The sequence below is a fragment of the Ictidomys tridecemlineatus genome, chromosome 1, assembly GCF_052094955.1.
Source record: "Ictidomys tridecemlineatus isolate mIctTri1 chromosome 1, mIctTri1.hap1, whole genome shotgun sequence".
Classification (NCBI taxonomy): domain Eukaryota; kingdom Metazoa; phylum Chordata; class Mammalia; order Rodentia; family Sciuridae; genus Ictidomys; species Ictidomys tridecemlineatus.
In genome coordinates, this window is record NC_135477.1 from 157,109,558 (window position 1) to 157,117,388 (window position 7,831).

General features: G+C 35.7%; 1 long non-coding RNA gene across 1 annotated transcript; it reads right to left on the reverse strand.

The window, feature by feature from the left end:
• Window positions 1-1,057: 1,057 nt before the first annotated feature.
• On the reverse strand, window positions 1,058-7,479 carry LOC144366571 (uncharacterized). The gene is made up of 3 exons (XR_013425634.1): window positions 7,404-7,479; window positions 2,982-3,075; window positions 1,058-1,137 (listed from the first exon to the last, which is right to left on the reverse strand). It is a non-coding gene; the product is annotated as an uncharacterized LOC144366571 (long non-coding RNA).
• Between the last annotated feature and the right edge of the window lie 352 nt (window positions 7,480-7,831).

Here is a 7,831-nt window from a genome sequence, read left to right on the forward strand (position 1 = left end):
CCACTTTCACTCTACTTACTTTTTTGAAATATGTTCCAATAATTATATTATAACCAGGACATAATTTTTTGCAGGTAAAACTTGTTATTTCCTACTCTATCTTTTCATTTTGTGATGTTCTAGAAATCATTTAAAACATATATATTTTATGTACAGTGGATACATATTTTGGTTTATGCTGTGATCATTATTGGAGTTTATTCTCTCCTGACAGGAGCCAATATGAACTTGGTGTGAAGAAAATTGACTTAGAAGCCACTGACTTCTTACAAACAAAGCTGTGTTAGGTTCAGCACTGCACTGGAGATGGGTGGACCAGCTGAAGCCACACAGCTACACAGCCTTTCAGAGTTGGATATGGCCTGTCAAAATGCCAATCAACTTCATTGCTGCAAGAACCCTAACACACCACAAAAAGCAATATTCCTCCTGCTAAAAACTTATCTATGCCTTTGATCTACTCTCCCTTATCTAAACAACTTGATCCTTTTTCTAGTTGTTCAGTTCCAGCTTCTACTGGGATTGGGGAACATTTCAGGAGCTCTGCTTTCCTTTTCAAACTTAATTTCTGGCTCTGGCTCTTATTTCTTTACTAATTATTTGAGACTTTCTTTTTTCCCAGGTGGCTTACACCTTCTGAGCAGGAAACTCTTTAACATTGTCATGGGTGACAGCTAATGTGAAATTAAACACTGAGCCTTTGGGAATGAAGCTATTTTTACATGAATGTGTTCAGCGGTCATTGCATTTATGCATGTTCCTAGTTTCAACTGATATGATATTCTCCAATTTATCATTCACCGTTTAAGGCTGTCACATACATGAAAATGCAAACTTTATTGGAAAATATTAGTGCAATTGCTTGCATAAAGTTTATCTGGCATCCACCTTGACTGCTAAAGGCATTTTGATATTGATGACCAGTTAACCTCTCTGTACTTAAATATTTAATTACTATGTTTGGATTTTCAAAGAGTATTGTAGTAGGTAATTTCAATTGTCATCTGGAAGCAGGAAAAAGAACTGACAAGGAATTTAAATTGACACATATGCCTACCTTTTGCTGGTGATGTGCAGTATTATCCATATCATGAAGCCTCTTCTGTTCTGTGTCAGATGATCCGCTCACATGTGACTCTGCTGACAAATATACAGATAAACTACTTAAAAAATTCATGTGAAAGACACATTATACAAATAAAAAGGAAGAGTACTAATAATTATGTAATTTTATTTTCCCAGTTATATTTTTAAGTGAAGTTCTATTATAGGAGAATATATGTCATATGTGAAATTTTTATTGCTGCTTGTGTGTGGGCTTATGTATTTTAACCCAAAACATGTATCCTTGGCAAATACTATAATGCTTGTATTTATAATGCTCAGATTCCAAGTCTTTATATTGGGAGAGAGGGTGTCTGTAAAGTCCATGGTTTGCTGGAAACCCTGCAGGGGTTTGCCTCAGCCTCAGAAGTACCTGCAATTATGGATGTATGCCTCTGAACCCCATGCATACTGACATTATTGAAGCATAATTTTTCTGGTCCAATACCTCAGAAAACCACTTAGGGAGACAATAGGTATTCACCATGTGCAATGCCTATAATAACTCACAACTTGATCCATTCAACTTGAATAAAGTTTTACAGGAAAAAAAATTAAATTTCCATGTAAACAAAAGGCATCACACTGTTTACACTTTGCTTAATTGTCATGTTCCTCATATTTCCTTCCTAAATTCTATGTTATCTTCCTCACATTCCCATCCCTTTAGCTTTTCCAAAGGAACCCACAGAAGTGGGAGCTTGTCTCCTTACATTTTGCATTTTATGTGTGGCTCTTTGCCACACCTTGCAGCCTGTCAATGTGACAGATTTATCTTAGAAATATCTTCTCTTCACCTTAGTCTTTGGGTCTCTCCCATATCTCAAGAGACATGCTCCGAATGAAAAGCAAGATTTGTGCTTGCACTTGATCTGGTTGTGTCTTTAAATGTAGGAACTGATAGTGTTTCTTGCATAGTTCCCCAAAGGATATCCAATGCATAGCTCCAAATCATTTTTTCTACAGATCAGGATCATTTGAATCACCTTAGACTATAATAAACATATAGAAGCTATGATCTGCTGAGTCAGAACAAGATTTTGAACATGGTCACCAAAAGATGATTCCTAACAATTGCAGAGTGTCAGTGTGAAATTTGTCAGCTTCTAATTCCTCTAGGTTAATTTGAATGAAGCTCTGGATTCTTCCCTCAAAATAAAGTTTAGAAGAATCTTTAAGCTTTCCAAAGTTAATTTTAGATATCTGTGGATTTGGAAAGTGCTCAATAATAATTCCTAGTCCTTTCAACTATAGCATTTGCTGTTTGTACCCTAAAATTTCGCCCTAGTGAGTAGCAACATGTTGCATGTCATTAACTTGTACACCTGCCTAATCATTTAGGGTAAGTGAACTTAGCTCTGTGGGAGCAGGTCTTCATCGCTCAATTCATTCCCACCTGTGAGTAAGTCAGGAAGGATGGAAAAGTTGTACCCTCTCCATCATTCAACTTTGGAACTGGAAACTCACAAATTCTTCTCACACTTTAAAAACCCTGTTCTTTTTCCTTTTTACATGTTGTTGGGATTTCCTACCCTCTCCTGAGTACCACTGGTTCTTTTTTACTTTTATTCTTTTTGACAATGTGTACTCACTACCTTCACCAGTCTTCATTCCCTCTTTTTTAGGCCTTTTCCTTATTTAAATTTACCTGTGATAAAAGCATGTCTCTACTGCAACTCACAGTTCAGTACCTTTATCTATACATCCAATTTAACCTGTGGCTGAAACCTACTGAGAGACTCCACTTCTTACATTTTTTTTCTTAAACTTTACTACTTATTTAATATGCACATGTCTTGCACAATTAGTATATACCAGTGCTCATATTTCTTGGACATATTCTTTCCAATGTATTTAGTCTTCTATGTGGTTCTTACCTTTTCCAAGTTCACTTATTCCCTTTTGTGTGCTTGCATTGATCTCAACAGATTCAGAAGCAGCACACATCTCCTGAAGTTGCTCAGAATCACTCTGGTAATGACAAAAATGAGTTACATATAGATATTATCATCACTCTTTGCACATCACCATATTTCCAATTGTGCTGTCTTTGGAATTGGAGATTAGATTATTACATTTAGTGGAATAATATTTCCTTATAAGACTCGATCTTATGCAGCCCAGATGAAGGTGAGCTCTTCTCTTCATCTAGCTTCCCATGGGGCAAAACCAGGAAAAAAGGAAAGAGGAAATGTGTTCTCTGACAACAAGCACTGATACACATATATTCAAAGCATCTCACATCAGTGCTTAACTAGCAATGTGTGTATTCCCCAACAAAACTCTTTTGATGTTATACAGATTTGACATTTTAAACATAGGAGGGTTAAATTTTTTTAAATTATTATTTTTGCTTGTGGTTGGGCATGATTCATTTATTTGATTTATTTTTATGTGATGCTGAATCAAACCCAGATTTCACACATGTGAGGCAAACACTCATCACTGAGCCACAACTACAGCCTGGGAGGGTTAATTAAATATTTAATGTTAAATATGATATTTGATGTGATGGAGATTTCAAATGTGTCACATCAAGTAGGAATAAAATACTCTTGGAATTGTTTAATTTGATTCACCAGAATCTTCTAAAAATTAATATATTTCAGGAAAGTATTTACTTCATCAAAATTTGAGTTTCAAGGAAGAGAAATTTAGAACAGCAATATGTCCACAATTAATGTGTACAAAGGAAAACACTGCATTTGGGTAGAGTATGCAAACATCTTCATTGAACAAAGTCTTGGAATTCCATGGAAGGAAGGCACTATTTAATGACTATTTTCAGAGATTGGAGTCAGAAAAACTGGTGTATGGCTGCATAATGAATAAGTCAGGCTGTGTGGAAATGCTGGAAAGCCATGACAAGAATCAGTAACCAGATGAAACACAGAATCCATGGCTTTTAAAAAAAATGCATTCATTGAAGGAATAGACTGCAGCATTGTCAGGAAAAAGTAGCAGAGTGCAAGTAATGAATCTCTCCTCTCGAAGACTGAGGAGAATCTCATTAACACAAGTAAAAAATGGGAAAAAGCAAGAGATACATAGTTCTTAAATCAGGAATTACAAAATGCCCACTAGAATTCAAGGAAATACCATTCAAAACTGCATTGGCATTTCAGATGCCCCCAGTCAGAATGACATTTTTAAAGTATTCAAATAATAAGTGCAGTTCAGGATGTGGCAGGAAAGTTCAATCCTAGACTGCCAGACTGAAAATTTAAGACCTCCACACTGGAAAGCATTATGGAGATTCCTTTAGATTCTAGGAATATGATTCATCTTTCTCACTCCTTCCAATTTACCCCAATGTATGAGTCAGAATGCACATGTGATATATGAACCTCAATATTTTACACTATAAGTCACATTTATAGAATTATGGAACTAACTGATACCCATCAACAAAAGAATATTCAGCACTGATTTTCAGCAAATTAGTTATTCTTGATAAACCATTATGGCAAAATGATTTCACACATAATGTATTAAAATACTGCCTTAAATGTCTTTCAAACATATAAAAGAGCAGCAAAATCTTCTTAATTGTGTAAAAATTATTTTAGAGAGAAAATAAGAAACTAATAGAGATTCTTCTCAACACAAATATGACATTTTCAGCAGAGGAGAGAATTGGATTTTTGCGTGGATATCAAGCAAATTTCAAGATACTGCACAAAATCCTGGACAGAGTTAGACTGTGAGTGCAAGATCCTTTTATCTCTGGTTACCTCACAGAGGCCTTTTTCCTGGGATAATGGAAACAACATACATTCCTATTTCAACTTCTAAAATCAGATCAAACCATGTACAAAACAATGGTTGGGAGGCACCCAAAGGAAGAATTAAAATGGGTTCTAATCTGAGACCAGAATTCAAGACCAGATCCGCTGAGAGCCTTCGGTAGCTTGAGGTTGGACCCGTGGTCTACCAAAGATTAAAAAGTCATGGTACTTTCATTGAAATATGTTGTTTGAAGGTCTCTGGTAGCAAGTGCCAGGGCAATGGCTGGTAGGAAACTGGATGCATGCAGAAAACACACATGATGATCCACACCAGGGATGGTAAACAAACTCAGCTGAGAGGCATTTAGAAATTCGTTGGCTTTTCCAACACACTGGTGTTTGTAGACACCCTTCTGGTGATTACAATGAAATTTTCAGGGTAAACACCTTGGAGAAGAGTTTCATTGTGTAGTAACTCTGTTTGCTGGATCAGAAACCACTGCAGGTATTACAACTCCTGAATGCATAGTCAACACTCCTTACAGAATGGTGGAAGTTTACCCTGATCCAATGATGTCAGGATAGTGAAAATCAGGAATGGGATGGAAACTCTCATCATAAATACATGTGTTTTGCCTGCTGGACAGTTATTTGGGTAGAGGTTCACAGAACACTGCCTCTTGAAATAGTTGTTTAGAATAATGACACTAAAGGAGAGTGCTTTTTGAGAATTCAAGTGACAGAAGAATCTAGCAGTGCTGGGCATTGGCAGGTACAATGCATTTTCCTACAGTTCCCAGAAGAAATTGCAGATTCTCCAAGCAGGTCATGACTGCTGTGCTCCAACAGCTTGTAAGAAAACCCCTCAGAGATATGGACTCTTGCCTACCTCTACATCACTGATTATAGGAGTCCATCTTTAGAGTCTGAATTGCTCACTAGAGTGTTTGTCAGTAAGTATCCATGTTAGATGGGCCCACATCCCTGTATACATGAACAAGTACTAAGGCTGAGGATTTTCTCCAAATTGTGAAGTTCTCTCATTTCTCTGGGTGAGGTGGGGGCCATCGAGCATCTGAGCTCAGCTTATTCATGGCAATAGCAGGTTAGGACATTTGCAGCTAGAGCAAAAAAATAAAGAAGGTTTCTAAAATTAGAAGTCCTGCACAGAAATATCTCCTAACATTAGTATAAGGGAAATCTCAAGCTTTTTTATATTGGTGTTCTTGATGTGTTTTTGTCTGTTATTGAAATGGGGTTTTCACATTATTTCATTTTTCACCATCAATCTTATTTTTTTTTTGTTGAGAATTTCATTGCATTACTCTGTGTGTGTGGGGGGGGAGGTTGTGTGTTCACTATGAAGTGACCAGTTTACCTCTCATTTTAAATTTTTTCTTTCTAATTTGAGTTCATTACCCCTCATCTCCTCTTTGGCCTTCTTTACTCCCGCCTCTTTCCTTCTATTTTAAAACAAGGCCTAATAATTATATTAAAACCAAGGCCTCTTTTGATTTTCCAGGTAAACATTAATATTTCCTATTTCATCTCTTCATTTTGTAGTGTTACTTTCTATTACAGGTGATAAGTGTTTTGCTATAAACTGTGATTATTTGTGTACTTCATTCTGTGACCTCAGAGAAATACTGGTGAGTAAAACAGGCATGTGCAACATGGTGGTTTTCACTCCTGATACTCAGATATAAACCATAGCCAGGACACAACCAAAGACAAATCTACACACTACAAGGATCCTTGTGTAATAGTGGAAGAGAACCCATGCAAATGCATGCAAATCCTTTACATACTAACACAGATCATATGAGATCAGGAGGCATATTCTTATATGATCTATGTTAGATCATATGAGATCTAAATTTCATAATTTAGACATTCAAAATTTCATAATTTCCCAAAAATGATATCCAAAATCTTTAGTCTAACCTCACATAAAGAGGTAAGGTAAATATGTTTTATAATTTTATTGGTTTCTTACAGACAATGGATAGGAAATATATATTTTTTGTACATTAGCAGAAAAGTACCCATCTTGAAGTGTTTCGATACAACCTGAAATTTTGTGCCTGATTTGAGCCTGTTCCCTCCCTCCATGGATATGCTGAAATCCATGGAGAATGACATCTTTTTTCAGATGACAGGTAATGTGAAATTAAATGTTGAACCCTTGGGAATGAAGTTGTTTTTAAATGAATGGGTTCAGTGGTCATTGCATTTATGTATGTTCATGATTTCAACTGCTTATTTCTAAGTCTCTGACATATTGCTCCCCACTTAAGGATGTCACACAGATGAAAACACAAACATTCTTCAAAAATATAGGCACAATGATAACATAAAGCATATGTGTAACCCACATTGATCACTAAAGCTAATTTTTATTATTATATATTAATTAATATAACATTTCATGTCTTAACATATTTATACTTAAATATTAAATTGTGATGTTTGAATTCCCAAAGAATGTTCTATGAGTTCAATTCACTTGGCCTAATTGACTTTCTATAAAGAAGGAAAATAAAAGTAATTGGGAATTTGACATGTGCATACCTGTAGCTGGTGGTACTCAGTGTCTTCAAGACTCTGTTGCTCTTCGTGTGAAGACTTGCCCAAATGGGACTCTGTTGATAAATGTACATATTTACTTAAACTACTTAAAAAATAATGTGAATGTCAATTAATCCAAGTAAAAATGAACAGTAGTAATAATCCTGTAATTTTACTTTCCTCAAGTACCATTTCAATCAAGCTAAATTTAAGGTGAATATATCTTATTTTTGGAATGTTTATTGCTGTTTGCATATGGGCCTGGGTATTTTTATCCAGGGACATGTATGTCTTTGGCAGAACTATGGTGTTCATATCAAATTCCCTGTCTTAATATTTAGAGACAGGACGTCTATAAATACTAAAGTTGGCTTGAAACCTGACAGGGATTTATCCTCAGTCTTTCAAGTACCTGCAATTACACATGTGTC